Source organism: Ascaphus truei, chromosome 1 (assembly GCF_040206685.1).
Source record: "Ascaphus truei isolate aAscTru1 chromosome 1, aAscTru1.hap1, whole genome shotgun sequence".
Classification (NCBI taxonomy): Eukaryota; Metazoa; Chordata; class Amphibia; order Anura; family Ascaphidae; genus Ascaphus; species Ascaphus truei.
In genome coordinates this window covers 411,954,097-411,976,140 of record NC_134483.1, presented here as the reverse complement: position 1 = coordinate 411,976,140, position 22,044 = coordinate 411,954,097, and the positions used below count along the sequence as shown (strand labels likewise).

The 22,044-nt window shown below is 40.4% G+C and overlaps 1 protein-coding gene and 1 long non-coding RNA gene across 3 annotated transcripts in view; both read right to left on the bottom strand.

The window, feature by feature from the left end:
* TTC29 (tetratricopeptide repeat domain 29) overlaps positions 1–22,044 on the bottom strand; it is a 313,491-nt gene that overhangs the window by 187,677 nt on the left and 103,770 nt on the right. The gene's annotated exons all lie outside the window — the stretch shown is intronic.
* Positions 1,760–12,685, bottom strand: LOC142471360 (uncharacterized). Its single transcript, XR_012789420.1, has 4 exons — positions 12,642–12,685; positions 10,064–10,215; positions 2,126–2,280; positions 1,760–1,949 (listed from the first exon to the last, which is right to left on the bottom strand). It is a non-coding gene; the product is annotated as an uncharacterized LOC142471360 (long non-coding RNA).

Sequence of the window (22,044 nt, the reverse complement as noted above, 5' to 3'; positions counted from 1 at the left end):
TGTAACCTTCTACCTTACAAAGCATTCAACATCTTTGCCCTATAGTTGAAAGCTGAATGTATGTGTGAATCTTTGTACAAACAATGGGTTAACATGCATAACTACAAAGCACATCCGCACTCATTGTTTGTCACAGTAATGTATAAGTTCGTAATACTGTGTCTGTGCACACAAATGCCTAATTCACTTTTTCATGTATGTGTCGATACATATATACATATAATATATATATATATATATATATAAATTAGTGTTAATCTATGTTACAACTATAAACAGGCCATTACTGCCTAATCAAGTCTTGCATTGAAGATTGTGCATTCAAAGGTGAACATTAATAATTTGCACAAACACATTTCGTTATGTTTTATTAAAGCTCTTTTTTCGCTTCATGTAGTATAATGAGAGCATAAATAGGAACATGTACCATATGGTATTTAATTGTGTTCATATGTAGCTCACTTCAGATTTGTCTTTCGCTCATGTACCGGTGTGTGAAACCAGCTGCAATTAATATGTAATCACAGCATAGAGGTGGACACAGGGGGTGGGGTCGGGCACAGAGCCAGATCACAGGGTCATGGTAGGGTCAAGTCTTGTGGGACAGCTTACAGGTGGTAGAACCAAATAAAAGGTCAGGGTGGTGTCACGTCTTGGGGGAGGGACTACAGTTGTTACAAGCTGACAAGGTGAACAGAAGTTCATGACATTCATTTGAAATGGTAATTATCTGAATACTTTCACCCACCAGGCCACTATATATGAAAACGTACGTTAGTCATTCGTTCACTCATATCTTCCTTTTACCTTATAGATACGCCACCTTATCACAACAGTACCATTTGTGAGCGACACACTGCATGTGTTGATGAGTGTCAGCCACATTGAACATTTAAGAGAAGCAGGCATAGCGCTCAGACAGATCACTAAAAACATTCATTCACATTTCCACAATTAGGTACTGAATTATAAGCAGAGTCAACTTTGCTGTCATGGTAGTGATGTACATTATTATTGTTAGATTACTACACAACATATGCAGTGTATGTACAACAGAACACTTCATTTTACAACGCATTCCTGCATGAACATTGTATGTTGTATGGTGTTTAAAATAAATGTGCCAATTAGGTTCACATGTACAGTTATGTTAAGATGGATAATGTACAGCTTGCCAGAACCATATCATTGTCATTTTGTTATGTGATGCTGATATGTAGCCATAAATACTCCCACTACACAAACTTCATGTTAATTATGTACACATGTCAATAAAATTCTGATGTTATTATTCTATATAGTTGCTCATGCATCTCCTGTGACACCTGACACTGAACATGTCTCATCACCTGTCTCATCAAGGTCATCATCAAGCATGGAAGGTGAGTGTATGAGTTGCAGCACATCTAATGTGTACATTTGTAGAATTTCATTTCCCATGCTAAATAAATGCCTTTCACATGTAATTAACTTCACATCAGTTATTGTCACAGAAGATGTAGTGTTTCCTGACAACATGTTTTGTGTGTGTTGTAAACTATCAGCTAGGAGTTGTGAGGTTACAACAACCTTTCATTCATTCTTCTTTCACACTGAGTTGAAACATCATTGTTACTTCAAGCATCATCTTTTAATTGGACACAAATTAAAATTTATGGAAACATGTTATGTGTTCCACTATGAGAACAACTATCATTATATTGAAAAACAAGTGAAAGTTCCATGGCAGTTCATAATATCTTTCTTTATTTGTAGAACCAGATGTTGACACTCAAGGACAAATTCACTCAAGTGACCATGAAGATGTTGACACTCCTGGATTAACCCAGCATTCAAGTCCTCCTGCTCGTGACACCTACTCAGCTATTGCAGCTTCTGAAGAACGAATCTTGGGTGAAGAAAATCGTCGCCATTCAGAAATGATGTCAGTGCTTGAAAGGATGATATCACTGCATGAAAGGATGCATGAAAGGTCAATATGACAAATGTCACAAATTCAAAAAGTCATCATCCAAGTTCCTAAAGAAATCCAAAATGTAAACATGACATTACAAGCACTAGTTCTGAATGTAAGCCAAGCAAATCAGTTGCGAAAATCAGCAAGAGAACAACAATTCCACTTTACCCCATCTGAGGATGGATCTTTACATGCTGCTCCTTTTTCTCCTGAGTCATCAGTTCTTCATTCCCCAGTTCTGGATGACACCGGTACAGCAGGTTCTGTGTAGGTCCCTCTCAACATCCAACCGCTTACATCTGTTCAAAATATGGAACCGACACCTACAAATGAGAAACGAAATAGAAAGTTAGGGCAACAATTACTACTAACCAGCTTTTGGAAAAGATTAAAACACCAAAACAAGAAACTGCTCCACCATCACTCTTGCAATGTTTATCAACTGCTTCACAACTGCCACAGCCCACACCCAGTGCCCCTGAAGTGCAACAGCCCACACACAGTGCCCCTGAAGTGCAACAGCCCACACTTAGTGCCACTGAAGTACCACAGCCCACACCCAGTGCCCCTGAAGTGCAACAGCCCACACACACTGCCCCTGAAGTGCTACAGCCCACACCCAGTGCCCCTGAAGTGCAACAGCCCACACCCAGTGCCACAGAACTGCCACAGGCCAGTACAAGTCATACAGTTAAGGCCAGAGTACTTGGCAAAGGGAAAAGGCAAACACAACAGCCAACAAGCAGGCCTGTGACTCGCTCTCAAAAGGATAAACAAAAATAAATAATCACATTCACTAAATTTGTTGGTGTCCTGGTGGTGTTTAATGCAGACTATTTAATGCACAGTGTATGTATGATCATGTACAGATGCTTGATAACATTCAAGTATGTCCTTCTACACATGAATGTTTAGAAATGCTCACTGACTGAATGAAGGCATATTTGATAACATATGAATATGTATTAATCCTCAGTTGATTAATGGTACAACATTACACACTTGCCATGTTAATGGAAGCTGACATTCACTTAGCTCTTGTTCAAGATGAGATGTATCTGGGTTATTTTTGTAATGCAGATAGTCATTTCATGCTAATATTATTGACATACAACTTTAAGTAAGTACCCATATAACAGCATAAATTTTTATGTTATGTTTTCTGGTGTCTTAACTCTGTAAGACATTACTTACCTTAATCTTCTTTCATAGTTCATAATGTTGGCATGTGATCATGTATGAATTTTGTTTACAATAACAGATCTGTAAACCTGTATCAATATATCTGTAGTCTCTCTGTATCTCTATGGATATATGTATACACACACACACACACACACACACACACACACACACACACACACACACACACACACACACACACACACACACACACACACACACACACACACACACACACACACAGTGTGTGTGTGTGTATATATATTAAATGATATATATATCTCTGTCAGCAAACAGGCCTTGTGTTAATGAGATATAAATGTTAGGACACTTGCTAAAATGATGGTATCAGTATGATTGAGCCCCTAATTCACTGAGCTGTATTTAACTTTGAATATGATTACAACAAGGCCTACTTACACACATCAATGGCTTTAGTTTAGCACTCTATATATAATATATATATATATATATATATATATATACAGCTAAACCCCGTTATAACGCGGGTCTCGGGGTCCACCCCGAGACCACCGCGTTACTAACGGGGTCGCGAGAAAAAAAAATGGCCGCCGCGCTTTAGCGCATATTCATCCCGCGGGACAGGAGATGGGAGCGGGCATGTCCCTCCGCTCCCCGCTTCCCCCTGTCACCGCGGGACAGGCCGCGGGGCAGGAGATGGGAGCGGGGATGTCTCTCCTGTCCCCGCTTCCCCCTGTCACCTCGGGACAGGCCGCGGGGCAGGAGATGGGAGCGGGGATGTCCCTCCTGTCCCCGCTTCCCCCTGTCACCTCGGGACAGGCCGCGGGGCAGGAGATGGGAGCGGGGATGTCTCTCCTGTCCCCGCTTCCCCCTGTCACCTCGGGACAGGCCGCGGGGCAGGAGATGGGAGCGGGGATGTCTCTCCTGTCCCCGCTTCCCCCTGTCACCTCGGGACAGGCCGCGGGGCAGGAGATGGGAGCGGGGATGTCTCTCCTGTCCCCGCTTCCCCCTGTCACCTCGGGACAGGCCGCGGGGCAGGAGATGGGAGTGGGGATGTCCCCTCAGGTCGCCGCTTACCTCAGAACCATGCTGCCTGCATGGAGGTTGTAGCGGGGGGTTTCTTCTCCCCACCGCTGTCCCCGGTGCTCCCGCTGCCTGCGCGGGAGGAGGGGGGGGAGCGGGTGGTGGTGCTGGTCGCGGCCCGTCTGTGTAGAGTGAGAGAGTGTGTGTGTATGTATATATGGGAGAGAAAGTGTGTGTGTGTATATGGGTGTGTGAGTGTGGGTAAGTGTCTGAGTGTGTGTGTAAGTGTGTGTAAGTGTGTGTGAGTGTGTGTGAGTGTGTGTGAGTGTCTGTGAGTGTGTAAGTGTGTGTGAGTGTGTGTGAGTGTGTGTGAGTGTGTGTGAGTGTGTGTGAGTGTCTGTGAGTGTCTGTGAGTGTCTGTGAGTGTCTGTGAGTGTCTAAGTGTGTGTGAGTGTGTGTGAGTGTCTGTGAGTGTGTAAGTGTGTGTGAGTGTGTGAGTGTGTGTTTGTGAGTGTCTAAGTGTGTGTAAGTGTGTGTAAGTGTGTGTGAGTGTGTGTGAGTGTCTAAGTGTGTGTAAGTGTGTGTGTGTGTGTGTGTGTGTGTGAGTGTGTGTGAGTGTCTGTAAGTGTGCGTAAGTGTGCGTGAGTGTGCGTAAGTGTGTGTGAGTGTGCGTGAGTGTGGTCAGTGTGTGTGCAGTGTGTCAGTGTGAGCAATGAGCAGTGTGTGTGCAGTGTGCAGTGTGTGTGCAGTGTGGCAGTGAGCAATGAGCAGTGTGTGTGCAGTGAGTGTGTGCAGTGTGTCAGTGTGAGCAATGAGCAGTGTGTGTGCAGTGTGCAGTGTGTGTGCAGTGTGGCAGTGTGAGCAATGAGCAGTGTGTGTGCAGTGAGTGTGTGCAGTGTGCAAAAAAAAAAATGTAAAAAAATTTTTTTTTTAAAAATTTTTTTTTTTTTTTTTTTTTTTTTTAAAAAAAACGGGAGCCACGGGAAAACCGCGTTATAACCGAATCGCGGTATAACGAGGCGCGTTATAACGGGGTTTAGCTGTATATATATATATATATATATATATAATCAGAATGAACAGTACAGGCCTTCATGGCTGAAATGAGGCCTTGTTTGCTGTTAAATACAACTTCTACACAGCTGGCTCAAATAGGCCCTCAAACATACTCACCCAGTAATGTTATAAACTGTAATGAACTGTTAAGATAATTACAACAAGGACAAAAGCGCAAACGCACATAGTGAAGTTTGTAAAAATGGGTGAATATAATTTTAGGGTATAATATCTGCGTACATCAGGTTAGTGGGTATAAAGCATTTCATGTGCAATACATGAGTTTACCAACGCCGCACTGCCGCCTCCAGACTTCAGGAATTCTCTCTCACAGCATTCAGGACAAGCTGTCTCGGTTGTGGTAAGGAACCTCGAACTGCGGTGCTGTGTCTTGATCGGTCTCCTTCCCCGATCGCTGCCGATATTGCTGCTCCTTCTCGGGTCTGTTTCCAGCTTCCACTGCGTCCCAGATCACTTCGGCAGTAGGTCACGTGTCTCGCGGGGTTTTGCGACCGGCCGCAAAGGGAGGTTGTAACGTAAAGCGTGATCGTAGCTTTACTGCAGTTTGCCGAATGCAGTTTTTTTGTGAGAAATCAGTCCAATGCAGGAAAAATCACACAAAGTGTGGGGATACAGTCCTAGGACTTAATAAAATCTTTATCCAACGCGTTTCGAAGCATAAGCTTCTTCTTCATCCCTGAAGAAGAAGCTTATGCTTCGATACGCGTTGGATAAAGATTTTATTAAGTCCTAGGACTGTATCCCCACACTTTGTGTGATTTTTCCTGCATTGGACTGATTTCTCACAAAAAAACTGCATTCGGCAAACTGCAGTAAAGCTACGATCACGCTTTACGTTACAACCTCCCTTTGCGGCCGGTCGCAAAACCCCGCGAGACACGTGACCTACTGCCGAAGTGATCTGGGACGCAGTGGAAGCTGGAAACAGACCCGAGAAGGAGCAGCAATATCGGCAGCGATCGGGGAAGGAGACCGATCAAGACACAGCACCGCAGTTCGAGGTTCCTTACCACAACCGAGACAGCTTGTCCTGAATGCTGTGAGAGAGAATTCCTGAAGTCTGGAGGCGGCAGTGCGGCGTTGGTAAACTCATGTATTGCACATGAAATGCTTTATACCCACTAACCTGATGTACGCAGATATTATACCCTAAAATTATATTCACCCATTTTTACAAACTTCACTATGTGCGTTTGCGCTTTTGTCTTTTTTGTGTTTCAGTTGCCAAGGGGTTTACCCCTGTTCACATAGCTGCAGGTCACCCATCGATTTAGAGGTTGTATTTTGTTATCTAATTAACACACGGTGGTGAAGGGTTCATTCAATAGAAATAATAATTTGCGCACTCTACCTGTTTTTGTTATAATTACAACAAGGCCTGTTTGCACACTAGGCCTTAAATGTAGCGATATAGATATAGATTATAGATTATATATATATATAGATATATATATATATATATATATATATATATATAAACAAACATCACAGCTTGCACTCAATGTACTGGTTCATATAGACAGGTGCTAGTCTCAAATAATAGAAAAACTACATTACCATTCTCTCGTCCAGTAAAGAAAGACTGCACTCGGTTCAGTAATCATGAAAAACAGTATTGGGCACCCCCTTGAGAGAGGTCCTATTCCAGGACCGAAACGTCGGATTGGGTGACTTATCTTTTCTATTCAGATGCCCAATAAAGTTTTTCATGATTACTGAACCGAGTGCAGTCTTTCTTTACCGGACAAGAGAATGGTAATGTTGTTTTTATATATATATATATATATATATATATATATATATATATATATATATATATATATATATATATATATATATACACATATATATACACACACAATATATAGTTAATTATATATAGATAAATATATATGTTGATATATTTATATCTAATTTTATATATATATATATATATATATATATATATATATACAGTGTTCGACAAACCTATACATTTGCTCGCCCCGGGCGAGTGGATTTAACATCGTGGCGAGCTTCTATTGGCCCAAACAACACACGTTTGGTACTAGGTGGCGAGTAGATTTTTTTGTGTGGCGAGTAGATTTTTTGGTGATTTGTCGACCACTGTATATATATATATATATATATTCAAATAGCGGGGGGGAAATGGGGGGAGGGGTGGGGAAGAAAAACCTCGCATCTACTTATGCAAAATTCACGCCACCATAAGCCAAAGAAAATTAATTTTTTCCTTTACATTACTAAGATTTGGCGGTGCTCACGGGTTGTGGATAATGTGAGTGAAAAGAGAAAAAAGTAACCCGTATGGGAGCACTCAGGTATGCAAGTTAATATATTATATTTATTTATTTGACACAATGCAAAAAAGGATAAATAAACAGCACATGATTAAAAACACTTAAAAAAGAGGCTTGGACCCCTGTCACGGGTGCTACCCTTAAACACAAATGAACAACACTAGAGAATGACTCAAATTGTCAACCCTAAACATTAATATGGTGGTGACTCAAAAAACACTGGGGTAAATCAAGGTAATATACAACAGGTTAATGGGTTCACAGGCACCTATACAAAGCTAAGAGTAATCCAAACTACACACCAAAAAATGGACTGGTCAAAATATTAATGACAGTCTCAGAGCATCACATATCTGCATGAACATACAGTATTATAGCCAAAACCAACAGCGCAAATAAGTCACTTGTAGGAAAGGGTGGTGAGATGGAATGAAGTCCCTAGATGTGTAGAACAATGAGGTGTGTGAATAGCATATATAGGAAAATGCCTGTTGAACGCCTATAAAATAACCTAGTATCCCTAATGAAAAAATGAAATGTCACAGTCCAGAAATGAAGTTGAACAAGTGCTGGGTAGCATAGTTACGTGAATCATGGGTCAGGGGTCCTGCCTAGCACCCCCACTCCGACGCGTTTCGTCCAGAGACTTTGACTAGGAGTGGTGAGGGAACTGAAGCTGGAGACTGTTTATGTAGGATTGCTTTTCGCGCCAAACAACGGGTGGGGGCGGCAACAGCTGCAGGTGCTTATGTGAATTACTACTTGTGTGCCAACGGGTGATATGCACATGCGCGGCTTGCAGGTACTAATTCCTACAGTCTTGTCTGCTGCGCATGTGCAAGACGTGGCCTCCCAATCTCTACGCCTAACATTGTGGTACACAGAACGTCACGACACCCTGTTAGTGCGTGTCGGCTTGGACCGCACACCGCGCATGCGCATTGAGCATGTCAATTGATCCATGCGAACCTGCGCGGTGGCGCCAACAAAAATAAGTGTGGTGGCAATAACAAATGCCCATTATCACATCTAAACAGGATTTTGAAAACATCAATATAATTTTGTTCCACAAATGATCAAGAGAGCAACAAGCATGATTCAAAGCGAATCTAAGGAGTGCCACAGAGAAAGGCCCATGTGTGGGCACTGCAACAGCGCATTGTATTAGATGTTATCTATTAGTAAGAGATAGTGACATCAATGTTGGACATAATGTTCAGATTTTTTGGTGTGTAGTTTGGATTACTCTTAGCTTTGTATAGGTGCCTGTGAACCCATTAACCTGTTGTATATAACCTTGATTTACCCCAGTGTTTTTTGAGTCACCACCATATTAATGTTTAGGGTTGACAATTTGAGTCATTCTCTAGTGTTGTTCATTTGTGTTTAAGGGTAGCACCCGTGACAGGGGTCCAAGCCTCTTTTTTAAGTGTTTTTAATCATGTACTGTTTATTTATCCTTTTTTGCATTGTGTCAAATAAATAAATATAATATATTAACTTGCATAACTGAGTGCTCCCATACGGGTTACTTTTTTCTCTTTTCACTCACATATATATATATATATATATCTATATCAATGTATATATCAAGAGAGACTAACAGAGAGAGTCAAAGAGAGAGAGAAACAGAGAGAGAAAGAGAGAGAAAGAGAGAGAAACAGAGAGAGAGAAAAGCAGAAAAGGAGACAAAGAGAGAGATGTGTGTGTGTGGTTAATTTTAGCTAATTGTAAGCAGAAATCTGTTCATCCTAGCACTGTAGATGATTTCACACACATTGTTATTCTAATTAAACTAGTCAACTTGTTTTGCACATGTTGATTGCCTAAGCCGAAAGTAAAGTTTCGATTCATGTGAATAGAGTGTATCTTAGACAAAGAATTTCAGCCAATTATTGTAACAAATTTCTTGTGGGAGAAAACCTAGGCGTATAACATTTAGGTTGTATTATAACCTTGGAACAAACCGCAAAGATAACATGTAACTATTCACACATTCAGCAGACATCCGTATGCGTTCAACTTAACACAACGTACACTTGGAGAGAAGAAATGGCAGAAGCTTCCACATTGCAAAGCCATCCACGTAAATCATACAAATTTATGATTTATGAAGCAATCGAATCAACGGCAGAGAAAAGGGCAACGGTGCGTCAAATCTATGACTTGATCCAAAAGAAATATCCATACTACCAAGAACCTGACAAACAACGAAATTTTAAAACTTCAGTACGATTCACTTTATCCGCAAATGAATGTTTTGAGCATGTCCATGATCGGCTAGATCAACGATATGGATGCTGGCATGTTGCGCCATCATTTAAACTTACCATGGAACATGGAACATATCTTCTGTTAAATAGCATATTTTTGCCTAATACCAGTTACATTGAAGCCGCACCGACTGTCGCATCTGCTGATATACCTGCACCCTCCATTCATCAAGACCAGATGCAAGATGGACATAACTACTATGATATGTATCCAAACTTATATGGGCAATACCAATGTGGATGTGAAAACAACCAACAACTGTACGTACCTCCGGACGTCTTGTTTGAAGAAGCCACTGCAGATCCATATGACCGCCTCATGGAGATGTGTGTGATTCAGGATTCAACGGTTGCCTCAACCATGGATGATACTGTTGTGCCTTCCTGGAGCGAATTGTTGCAGCCAAATCAGTTTTGACTTCTACAAGAATTGTAAATACAAATTTCTCTATGCCTTTACTCAAATTATATATGTGTACATTAATAATATACACCATTTGTTAGCCAAATGAGTGGATACAGCTTAACATTGCAGACAGCCTTACATGTAGCGTGCACAAAGATATTATTTCCTATAACAATATACTACATGACGAACCATTAGTACACATTGGTGATGGAGTCCTAAATCATAGATTCTTATCGCTTTTAAAGTATCATTTCAACATGTTACACTAACTGTAACACACACACACACACCTCATTGTTTAGCATTCAACATATAAAAACAAAGTGTCGCCCACATATGACGTGGGAACGTGGTAATGTCCCAAGGCGGCCTTAAAAAGGTTACCGATGCAAGCCCCACCCCCAACCGACGTGCGCGCGTGAAACAGTATTGGCTGTGCCCGTAGCTTATTCTTACGGTCAGTGCAGTGTGTCATGCGCGCGCGTCGGCGGGGCGGTGCGTGCACAGCGCTGGAGGCCAATGTTCATTCAGTGGGAGGGGTGTTTGCGTGCATTTCACAGTGCCTTAACATGATGTCACATGTATTTTGTTCGCTCATTGGCTGATCATCCGTTTACAAAGTTTAGATATGTACGTGTGTAGAAGTGAATTTGTTTCATTTCCATATCATAACTTTCAGCTATGATATGCATACTGCTAGCAGCACCATGGAGGGACATGTATTGAACGCACAGCGTACAGATCGTTTAGCGCATGCGCTAAGACTTAGTCCACACATTCGTGATGTGCGCGCGCAACAGACGTTGTGCGCGCACATTATTATGTATACAGGCACCGGAACAAACATATCAGTAGTAATGCCAGCAACGCCATTATAAAAATGAGATATTTCTGTATTTCTAGTTTTATCCTTGCAGTTTAAACATATACATAACTTATGCGTGAATATCCACAATCATATAGAGATGTGTTAAGCGTTGTCATGCTGAAACATAGAAAAATGTGCAATCTTTGAACATCATGTGTTTGCTGTATTTCACAGATGTCAAGGATGAATACATGGGACCAATGTATGATTTCAGATGGGCCAATCGTTATATTAGATGATTGTGACGACTAGCGAACAACTATTATAATAAATATGTAACAATGCTTTCAATGATTGGTGCGCAGATTAAGAATCACTACATAATGTTATCCTATTGTGCAAATATTTAATATGCACTTAATTATCATAATGATGTTGGTAAGCACTAAAATTAGAACTTATAGTGATATTTTTTTTGTTTCTACTAACATTATATGTATTGCCATGTGATATATGCAACCAACATTATCACTCAGCAAACACATTAATCTACTATATATTATAATCTCACGTGTGACTTGTCAAAGAATGTAAATGCTACATAACAACTCGTCGACATTGTATCTGAACGTACACAATAACAATAGGGAGGTGATAGAAACTGCTTAGTTGTGTGAATTTTATATTATCAACGAAGTTGTAGTGGTAACCTAACATGCATGTGCTAATGAATGTTAGGTAAAGATCATTAAAGCATGAACTTTTGTGTGTACATTTAATTTACATGAGTAACTATAGTTTAGTGTTATTAGTAAACGTTCAACACATACATAGCTAAGTGAGGCCGATAATAAAAGCAACATTATTATGTTGGTTTATATTATTTCTGGTAGAAATACATGCATCACACAAAAACTACAACACACACACACAGTAGGTTGCTGAAATGTGTGCGTATGTAAATGTATACTTCATTTATGATCATATGTTGACAGTAGTTATAAAGGATCATGATCATTTTGAATAAGTAACGTGAATGAAATAAAAGTTTTAATAACTACATTGTCATTGTGTTGAATGATTTAGGAAAAGTTGAGAATTCAAAAAACAATACTTTGGAATGGTGTTAACATTATGACAAATGTTAGATGAACGTCAAATCAACACACATCTTTGACTTATACATACACATGTGACAATGTAGTAATGAACATTAAGATGAAGTGAGAGAAGAACTAATCACATACATTGCACTGTTAATGATGTTTAACACAATAGGGTCTTTTCATACAAACATCCATTGAGTGTTAACATCGCTCATGTGCATGAATGGATGCTCTCCTCCCATAATCACTAGCTGAGCAGGGTTTATCCCCTTCTCTCCCCCCACCCCTATATTCCATGACTGGATATTGTTACGTTGCCAAAATTACATGTTATGTAATGTACGTAATGATAAGAAAACACACTGTACAATAACCACCAAGTGTAGATAAACGCACGGACACAATACAGAAACGACATGTTTCAATTGTCACATCTTTTTCATTACGTTCTGTTTATACATCCTGTAACTATACCTGTATCGAGGTTTGCACATCTTATGACAGATGTGAATTGAAATACATACCATGAGCAGTCATTGGAATGATATACCTTTAAAAAAAAAACATGAATGAATATAAATCATTGTCATGACATGTTCATTAAGGTAAGCAACACACAGAAGTGACAATTTTGTATGTGATATGAAACAAAATCTATAATACGTCAAATATGATCTTAAATACACAATAGTGTACACATCATTGTGACACACATGTCACACTCCAAAAGAAACATTGTATGTAACCATACTGCACTAGCTATTGGCTATCGACATAGTAGGTTTATTGTGTATGCATAACCAAAAAGAGCATGTACATAAAATATAGATTTAGCACACATTATTTCTTCACGTACAGACAACATCTTTTATTGGTAAGAAGTATAATACAACCTGTTGATGAATGACATACCGGTGCCACATGCAATTGTCCACACAGCAGAGAAGAGAAAGGTGTGAGAACCATATTCATCTGTTTCCTAAGTGAATGGTATTTGTACAAATGTATTTATCATTACAATGAATTAATACATCTATGTAGTTCTATGAACATATATGTATTTGCTTACATGAAAAATAGGTGTTTATGACATTCCGACGTGTCTCCACACCACCGGCTGTTTGCTCAGTGTCAGCTGGTAAATTTAAGGGATGCTCCTCCTCCAAGCCCTGACGTATGTCGGTTTGTACATTATTGCGGAGTGGCAGATTGTGCAAAATGCAACATGCAATGACAATATCTGACACTTTAGCAGGCTTATATTGCAATGCCCCCCCAGTTCTATCTAAACACCAAAATCGTGTTTTCAGAAGCCCAAATGTCCTCTCTATGACGGATCGGGTAGATATATGGGCAACATTGTACCTCTCCTCTGCTTCACATTGAGGGTTTGCCACAGGGGTCAGCAGCCACGGCCTAATTCCGTATCCTCAGTCACCTATAATCCATCGTGCACAAATATGAAACAATTTGTGTTAACATTATTACATACAACATTTCCTAGAAAACCAAGAGTTGTTTGTTAACACATCATAATATGTACTCACCCACCAGCCAACCAGGTCCAAAATAGCCTTCTTCGAAAGCATTGAAGACTGATGAGTTTCACAGGATAGAGGAATCGTGACTGGAACCAGGGAACTTGGCTACCACATACATAATCTTCATTGTGGCATCGCATACCACCTGTACATTCAGGGAATGGTAGTGCTTACGGTTGCGGTAAGCATGCTCACTCTGACTAGGCGGGATCAAAGCAACATGGGTGCAATCTATTGCACCCATCACACATGGTATCCCGGCTATGGTATAAAAGCCATTCCTCACTTCCAGCCACTCTGTGTGCTCTGTAGGAAAATGAATATAATTCCTAGCACGTCTATTCAGTGCACATAGAAACTGGGTAAAGGCCCGCGAGAATGTAGATTGCGAGACCCCGCCCACTATGCCCACAGTTGTCTGGAATGACGCGGAAGCAAGATAATGTAATGAGCACAGCATTTTAACAAGCCCAGGGACTGCACGACCTCTGGCTGTCACAAAATCTAAATCTCCCCGTATCTCTTCATAAAGAGCTAAGATTGCTGCTGAACTCAAACGATAGCGACTTACAATCTCCTCCTCACTCATCCCATCTAACATGGTTCTCTCCCTGTACAAACGAGGACGAGGCACAACTTCTCTCCTCTCATCTCCTTGCCCTCTCCCTCGACCTCTCCCTCTCCTGTCCGCGTGCCTGTCCCTGTCAATGTCCCTGTCTCTGTCCTTTCCTTGGCCTGTGACATCCTCTCCATCAGCAAGCCTCTCCTCTAATAGAATCTTCCTCCGTCTCATAAACATTCGCATAATTTTCAGGTCTGTAGCTGTGAATGCGCAGGTAATTGCCCTCCTTTAAATACCTATGTGATGATGTCAGGTGACTTGATGAAGTGCAAGGTGTTACATTAACATATCCAAGTTGTTAACTCCCAACGTGTATCCAGTACCAATTAAAAGGATTATTTATGTGTGTTCACCAGGCAATCATGATATTTGACAATGATGTAACGTTAAGCTTTGTACAACAATTTATTGACAGGTATTTCTGGAATGTGTAATGCATGTACCACTTCTGAACGCAACACTTAGTCATCTAATTAGGATACAACCATGACATTGACGTTGACAAACTACGTTGCAACATGTGTAATTTTGCATGTTATTGTCACCTGTTCACATGAACTAATTGTAATGTGCATATGCATAATTTAATGCCATCAGGATACTTGCTATTGATTCAGTTTCAATCGTGTAAAAATGAGTAACTATTATAGATGTGTGTATAACTTAGCATGAAGTGATTCTAATGCATCGTGTACAATGTAAACATGCAATGTTATTGAGTGTCCAATTGCGGACGTCATCAAAAGGGGGAGGTCACAAAGTACATGTAAACATGAAAAAAACCAGCTACATTTACATTTGATCATGCGTTACACATTCAAAGCATTCTGTAATGTATACCAACATTACTATACGCTGGATCTTTTAGATGTGTGAAATCTGTTACATCATATAATAAATTGAAGCACACTTAAGTAACATGTTTCATATTATGTGACCTGTTCCTTTAAGAGGTGACTATTGGATTTTCCCTTGACACATCATAACATTAAGACTAATGTGACACGCAAATCGTCATAACATTGAAAAGTACAATGTTATGCCAATAATAAACGTAAGTGCTGACACGATGAAGTGAATGACCTCGACACTGTAATGCCAAGCACATTTGTATTATGAGCAATAGAACGTAAACACTCCTATAATGTTATAAGTCCCCGCTCCATTGACTCCATTGATGTAGAGATGAGCTATTTTTTCTAAGTGCCGTCCCGGCAACCTTGCCGATCCTTCTCCCCTCCAACTTGCCAACTTTAGTTGGCGGGACCAATTGCCAATGAAATCTCCATTTCTGAGTGCCGATCAGCACCGATAAGCTGATCGGGACTACTTGAATACAGCCGATTTCAAAAAGTGCCGAAAAGTGCCGATAAGTGGGTTATCAGCAGCCGCATGCCGATAAATTTTTATCGGCAAGAAAAACTGCCGTTTTGGAGCACTTATCGGCGCTTACTGAATCTCAAATCCAATTTTGGCGGGAAAATGCCGATAAAAGCCTTATCAGCGCTTACTGCATAGAGCCCTTAGTCTTAATGCCCTGTAATAGCATTGTACATCAGGAAGTGCTAGGCCTTCCACTGTTAAAGGCTTAACTACTGTCGCTTCTTTGGTACATGGTTTTCTACTTATCCAAATAAATCTAGATATCGACCTTTGTAAGTTTTGATAACTAGTATCAGGACTGAGACTGGGAGCACCTGGAAAAGGTAAAAGACCCTAGGCAGGACATAATTCGTTTTAATGGATACAATTCTGTCAGATATATTGGGTATGAGTTCCAGGACTCAAAATCTTTTTATTTTTTAATTAAGAGAGGGTAGTTACAGTATTTGTATAGAAATATTTATATTTCTTAGTGCTATGGACCCCTAAATACTAAAGACTATCTTCTTTCCAATTTATTTTAAACTGAATATTTAATATAGGGTTTGTCTATGTATGTGTAGGCCTGGAGTCTTGAACTTCGTGCTATTGATTTTAAAATTGGACAATTCCTGAAATGCATTGATTTCACTAAATAGCTCTGGAATGGATACTTCAGGGTTAGTCAGAGACATAAGCACATCATTATCAGCAAATAAAGATATCCTGTACTCTTTACCTCCAATCTTCACTCCCTTGATTTTGCCATTCATCATTCAGTCTTATTCTGGAGGCTAGGGCTTCGATTACCACGGCAGCTGTTACTGCATTTATTTGCTTAATACTGACCACATAAAGTACATATCATCATTGTAGATGAGGTTATGGAATGAAATTAGCTATGTCAATTGTGCTTTAATGAGTAAGAAAAATAAGAATGTCTCATATTTTGATACTTAGACATTCCATGATGTTTCTGCCCATGACTGCTAGTGCAATTCCTGGACCTTCACCTATTCATAAAGTAACAAAATGTGGTTGAGCATCGAATAGCGAGGAGCTAATTTCACATCTGCATTAGGGGGTCATAGATATCAAATACTGATATATAAAAATTAATTTAAAAAGCCAAATTCAGTAGCTTATAACTTCTTTTACTGGTTTCGGTATTGGCAGAAACTGAAGTGGGATTTTGGCAGCATTATAAATGCTGAAGATGAAAATCAAAGTTTCAATTATGTGTTGGCTGCCAATTATTAATTATTTATAACACTGGTTGCAAAACTTAAAATTGAAACAGTTTTTTTTTTAATTTCATGTCCCCAAAGATTTGTTCATTAAGACTAATTAATTAGATCATATAATACACAGCCAACAAACACTGGGCTGTTTACTCATGAGGGTTCTTTACTATATCAGAGTCTCATGTCTAAAAATCTGCTTCCATACTGTGAAAATAAAACAACTAAATCTATCTGGATAATGATTTTTTTGTATCCAATATGTAACTTTTATTTTTTCTCAATTGCAAATTTACTGGCTATCAATAAATTAAACATATCTTCCTTAAGTATAATGCTCAGCGGATAGTATGGAGTCCCAGAAGCTAACCACACGTGTCTACCTCATCTCTGGTAGGCTCTGTGTGTGTGGGTGGCTGTTAGGGGTTAAGGCTATGGCCTTCAGGAATGGGAGGGAGAGGAGTATTCAGAAGGGTATATAGGCAGGAGTTAGGAGGTGGCCCCTTCCTCTCGCCTCTGGCAGCTTTGCGAGTTGTCCCACACACCCGTCCTTTTTATTGTTGTTTTAGTATTATGGGGGGGGAAAAGCGGGATGTGCTCATCCTTGGATCAGGTGTTGACATTGCCAGTTGTATAATTTATTGTATGTGTGGCAACAACTGCTGTTCATATTTATAAAACAAACAAAAAGGAAACACCAATATAAGTGTGAAATATGGATGGACGATGTAATTATGGTCATAGATTGCGGGGGCTTTTAGAGGTTGCTAGACTGGCGCCTGGGCCACCACGTGGGTTAATGCCATGGTTAGTGCCTTAGTGGAAGGGGCGTAATGGCCAGCATGGCCAATGGAATGGGTGTTCTGACAAGGTAATATGTATCATATGGACTGAGCCAGTTATTCAGCCAGCCGGGGGTTACGGGTCACGTGTATGTGTGGGCTTAAGACATAGCAACAGGCAGTCTGACTGGTGTTAAATGGTTACATTATGGTTTGTTATATAAAGTGGTGTCCGTTATACCATAGAACGTGTTGTGTATAATTGTGTTGGTGTCTTTTATTGGTTTATATAATACCTGGTGGCAGGTTGCTAGGAGACGCGCCGGCTGATGGGACCAGCTCCACCACCAATTAAAGGTACAGACCCTGACCAGACAGGTGTTGAGGGGAAAGGCCGTGAGGGGGTCTCCAGAGCTTCCAAGACCAACAGACCTTTTCCAGATCTTCAGTCTATGTGGTGTTAACTGCAGAGATGCTCTGATACCAAATAATATAACACGTGACTTTAAAAAAAAAAAAGAAGAGCAAAAAGAGGAAAGAAGCTAAAAAACTAGTGCCAGTCTGTCTGTGGCGGCCTCATGACCCAGGCTGGGAGGGGAGGTGGCCATCTTATACCCAGAGGATGCCAACAGAACGGAGGACACTGCTCCTCACAGATCAGGCTCTGGAGACAACAGCATAAAATCTCATATTCAGCTGCCAGAGCAGGAGAGTGGGTCACTGACATCTAGGGAGGCAGGACAGAAGGGCAGATCACTGCAGCTAAAAGCAGGAGGGGAGAAGGGACTGCCATCTTACCTTGAGCTGCTGCTTGAATCATACGGACATAGTGCAGGAAAGCCTTTTCTGGTGTCAATACCCCTCATAGCATGGCCATTAAAGAGTAAAGATCAATCATAATCAGAGCCTATACACGCTTCATCCTGGCTACATACAGTAATACCACATCTGACAGATAAACAAACTAAGGCCAATAAAGAAGTTCCTACCTGCACTAATATAGCTGGAGGGGCACCAGCCTTGCGCTTCCTAACAAATACCAAAACAGGAGTAATTAAAACAAAGATGCTCCTCAGAGGTGCGCACGTGGTGCAGTCCACAAAGACCGCCTGAAGCGGGCTCCATGAGGCAGCGAGTCTACAAAAGCACTTAACAATATAAGAAAAACAGGCAAAGCATAGAACAGAGGAGTTAGATCTAGAATACTTCAAGATGGCTCCGAAAAAGCTGACTCAGCAAGATTTCTTTAAGATAAGGGAGAGAAACAAATTGAGCCGGTCAGAAAGTAGGGCGACGTCTCCCGCACAGTCAGCCGCAGAATCTGAACATGAGATATGCAAACAATTATCAACAACCAAATACATACAAAAAAAATACCACCACCCAAATACATATACTCCCTCCCCTCAAATAGATATATCCCCCCCCCACACCAAACATACAAAAAACCTCCCCAAATACATTAAAAAAAAACACACACACACACACACACACACACACAAAATATATACAAAAATCCCCTCGCTGAGTTGGGCCCCTGTAAAACAAATTTATTTTTATGCTTTCTTAGACCTTTATTTTAGAAATAGCACCTCATTTCCCTATATCACTGTTACCAAAGCCGGGGACAATGCTTGGGACAAGACCTGAGTTTTGGATATGGATACCTGATGGGGACTGTTACTGTGCATCTTTATTATTGTATATTTTTTTTATTGGGTCCCCCTCTTTTTGCCATATGACAATGTTACAAGAATTGGATAAGACCTCATAGACCCAATTTTGTGTACGGACACATTAGTATATCTGCTATTTTCAGACTTTTTTTGTTGCTTCTAACTCCATGGACTTTTTTTTGATACAGGGGATGTAACAGTGTCCGGGGAGAAGTGATACGGGAAGGTACTTACTGTAGGACCCAGAATCCTGCACAGCATTTTCCCTTTGTAGGTTCACTCTAGAAACTACAGTTACCAGCAAGCAACACATCAGATGCAGGATTGCTAATGGGAAACACCTGACCCTAATCCCCCTACTTCTCACATTCGGTGACAACAATACTCCCCTCCACCCCAGCCAGCAAAGCCTGACACACAGCAGAGAGCACATACCCAGGAGTGTGCGGGTCTCAGCACAAACCCTGTGCTCCTAATAGGAGTATTTTTTGTTTAATCTGTGTCACCTACTTGGAGGTCACTGGTGCATTACTACACAACAGTGCATATACTTTGCACTGGACAATGTCGAGTGACATTGCCACTACTGAATGACTCAATGGCAAGATTTTTTATTTTTTGCCACTGGCCATTTTATCCGCATAACCCACCAACGATAAAAATGTAATTATCACTGAAATTGAAGGCTTCCCAGGAGAATGACAAGTGATGTAATCTACCACAAAACGTCCGCAGTTCATCATACTGTACGATTTATAAAAAGATTATGAACAAAAAAATTCCCTTTTTTTCCTTTTCTTTTTTTGTATGGTTATTCTTTTGTTTAACCCTATGACTTGAAACCATAAATAACCAAATAAAATGATAAAACAACCGGAGATAGACTGTATATTAAAATAGAATTGCAAGATAAGAAGCTGTATGCAATTAAAAAGGATTAAATATTATGATAGTTTTACCTAGTAAGTTAAATTAAGATGCATTGTTAAAAGTCCACCACATATTAAAGTCTTAGAGTAATAGAACATGTATTTGAAGATGCACATAAAATAGATAAAAAAATGTACGCTATAGAGGTTTTAACTTGTGGTTAATATTTAACCAGATTCTTCCAACACTGTAGCGCTGCGGTAGGGGAAGGAAATATGTAATAATCAGGTTTATTGAAGGCGAATATTGACAGCTCAAGAATAGGTCCCGAGGAAACAAAGAATGGAACAGTAAACAAAGATTACAACATGAAAATGCATAAGTAGAGCATGTCCTTCTGAAGAGGGAATTACGTACAAATGAAGATTACATCACTTAGATTATGCAGTTGAAGCATTGGCCTACAGTGTTGTTTAGATTAAATCTGAGGCCGACCACTGTACTTCTCAATTGCTTACACGTTGGTAAATTGGTAAGCAGAAATTAAAATCCCTTTCTAGCCCAAACGTATGAGATGAGATAGCCTTCTTCCTCTTAGTAAAAACAAAAGTCCTGGAAGAAGAGTACTGTAACTTGTGATCCTGGTGCTCCAGCCTTTTCATCTCTTTAAAGAAGTAAAGGCATGAAGTCTCTTTCTGAGCATACAGCCTCACATCAGAAAACTTTTTTTTGCTACAAGCCAGGATCCAGCTTAACCAATCTTGCATTTTTTGCTCTTCCACAGTAGGCACCTCAATCATGTATGTATGCATGTATATCTTTATTTATATAGCGCCATTTATGTTCATAGCGCTTCACAGCAGTAATACAGGTGACATAATCATCTAAATAACAAATAATACAAATAACACATAATCTAATTGGTAAGTACGAAGAACATACAGAGACAGTAGATAGGTTTTCTGGTAACTGCATCACCAAGGGGCCACGGTCGATTGATGTATGAGGTGTAAAGTATCAGCCACAGAGCTACTCATATGCTTCGTTATGGAGGTGTGTTTTAAAATGTGTCTTAAAGTTGGATAGAGAGGGTGCTAGTCGAATATTGAGGTGATGGGCATTACAGAGGTGTGGGGCAGTCAGTAAGAAAGATTTAAGGTGGGAGAGGGCTTTAGACACAAAAGGGATAGAGAGAAGACATCCTTGAGCAGAACGGAAGAGTCAGGATGGTATATAGCGAAAAATTTATGCAGAAGAGTGTAAAGCCTTAAAAGGGAGGAGGAGAATTTAATGTGTGATACAGGATTTGATAGGAACCCAGGAGAGGGATTTCAGCAGGGGAGATGCTGAGACAGATTTAGAGGTGTGGGGCAGTCAGTAAGAAAGATTTAAGGTGGGAGAGGGCTTAGACACAAAAGGGATAGAGAGAAGACATCCTTGAGCAGAACGGAAGAGTCAGGATGGTATATAGCGAAAAATTTGGGCAGAAGAGTGTAAAGCCTTAAAAGGGAGGAGGAGAATTTAGTGTGTGATACAGGATTTGATAGGAAGCCAGGAGAGGGATTTCACCAGGGGAGATGCTGAGACAGATTTAGGAAAGAGTAGAGTGATTCTGGCAGCAGCGTTTAGGATAGATATTAGTGTAAAGTACTATGTACTGAAGCTATATGAGGCTAAAGATGCTGGAGCCTTGCCCATATTGGTGCACTTAGTAATCCAGGATAGTGAGCAGGTAACTGATGTTAAAACCTCTCACCACCAAACAGATGTTATTTTACTGTTTAGTTGGGTAGTACTCAAAGTAGCACTTCAGTGAAAAAGCACAGAAGGGTC